Here is a 2,327-nt window from a genome sequence, read left to right on the forward strand (position 1 = left end):
GTATATCTCTATCTCTATTTATACATTTATATATTTTTACAACTGAATGCATATATATTTTAGCATATGTAATTACACATGTAAAAATATATGCATTTCCTAATTGTGGGAACCAGCGAAATGGAACCTAGTATTTTAAGTGTGTGTGTTTGTTTATATATATATCATCATCATCATCGTTTAATGATGATGATGATATATATATAAACAAACACACACACTTAAAATACTAGGTTCCATTTCGCTGGTTCCCACAATTAGGAAATGCATATATTTTTACATGTGTAATTACATATGCTAAAATATATATGCATTCAGTTGTAAAAATATATAAATGTATATATATATATATGTGTGTGTGTGTGTGTGTGTGTGTGTGTGTGTGTGTGTGTGTGTGTGTTGGGTTGGCAAGCAAGTAATTTGTTTTTTTTGCAAATAGATAAAGTTACGATTTTGTTCCTTTTGACATTTGATAGCCATTACCTTTAGCTTACTTTAGAAGCAAATTGTGTGTAAATTTGTTTGCAGCTGTTAGTTCAGTGTCAATTTTAACATGGAGTGCAAAAAGGAACATTTTTGCCATATTTTGCTTTTTTCTTTCCCATAAAGGCAAGAAAGCTGCTGACGTTCACAAAGAGATATGTGGAGTTTATGGTGTTGATTGCTTGACAGAATACACATGTCAGAAATGGTTTGAAAAATTCTGTTCTGGAGATTGTTTGCTCAAAGATGACCAACATTCTGGTTGACCTATTGAAGATGATGATGATGACTGAATTAAAGCCATAATTGAATTTGATTGTCATATAACTGTGCGAGAGATTGCAGAGAGGTTCAATGTATCACACACAACAATTGAAAATCACTTAAAATGTCTTGGACTCATTAAGAAGCTCGATATTTGGATTCCACAGGAATTGAAAGAGATTCACTTAACACAACGAATCAATATTTGCAATATACATCAAATGCAATGAAATTGACCTTTTTTTTTAAACGAATCATCACTGGTGATGAAAAATGGATTGTCTACAATAACACAAACGAAAATGATGATGGTCCAAGCGTAATGAACGAGCACAAACCACGTCAAAAGCTGAATTGCATCAATAAAAGGTCATGCTGTCAATTTGGTGGGATTGAAAAGGTTTTTGTGTATTTTGAGCTGCTTCCAAGGAACAAAACCATTCAGATATTTATTGTCAATAACTCCTGAAACTGGAGGAAGCAATAAAAAACCATCGGCAAGAATTGTTCCACCATCACAACACTAAGACCACATATGTCTTTGCTAACTCGTGGAGAATTACTGGAGCTTGGTTGAGAAGTGATGTCATCCACCGTATAGAACTGATCTTGCACCATCAGATTACCATTTATTTCAAAGTTTGCAAAGTTCTTTGGATGGTAAAATATTTCAATAATGATGATGACTGGAAATCGAACTTGTTTCAGTTTTTGGCTGAAAAGGACCAGAAGTTCTCTGAGCAGAGAAGCATGAAGTTGCGAGAAAGATGGCAAAAGATCATTGAAAACAATGGAAAATATGTAATTGATTAAAGTTCATTCCTTCTTTGAAAAAAAAAAAAAATGATTTCACACTAAAAATCCGAAATTACTTTCTTGCCAACCTTATATATATTTGTGTGTGTGTGTGTGTATATATATCTTTAGGCACCGGCATGGCTGTGCAGAAGGAAGCTTGCTTCCCAACCACATTTCCTGTGAACTCTCACAGTTCACAGGAGATTGTCGATAAGTGATGCTGTTTATTTTACTAATATTAACGTTTGAATTTATTTATTTAATAACATTATCTTTTTCTATGGATTTCTGTTCACAAAGATCTTTTAGTCCACAGATATTATTTTAGATGAATCATAACTTTAACTTGAATGATTAGTATTAAGCGTTTACATTTCATTTCTTGTACTAACGAGAGCTTTCTCCTACAAATACTGATATAAGATACGTTATTTAAATTCTTATTTTTTCCAGAGACTTGATGAGTGACCGTATTTTGAGTAGAATATAATCTGGATCAATTTATTGTGAATTGTACTGGATCTTTCTGCCATAATGTGGCCAGGAAACGCACAAAGTCAACACTTTACCTTCTATTTTATCAATTTACTAAGTTGAATTAAATTTTAGTCTTAATATTTTATAGATTTTTATGGATTTTATACTTTTCTTTTAGATTTCATAGATTTTTAATTAGTATTTTGAAGGTTTTTCTTGATGGGGGTTTCCTTCCTTCGTTGTTTGAATTGTCTGTTGGTGGTTCTTCTCTAAACTCTATTTATATGCATCTATGTAATATTTGT

Source organism: Octopus bimaculoides, chromosome 11 (assembly GCF_001194135.2).
Source record: "Octopus bimaculoides isolate UCB-OBI-ISO-001 chromosome 11, ASM119413v2, whole genome shotgun sequence".
Taxonomy (NCBI): Eukaryota; Metazoa; Mollusca; class Cephalopoda; order Octopoda; family Octopodidae; genus Octopus; species Octopus bimaculoides.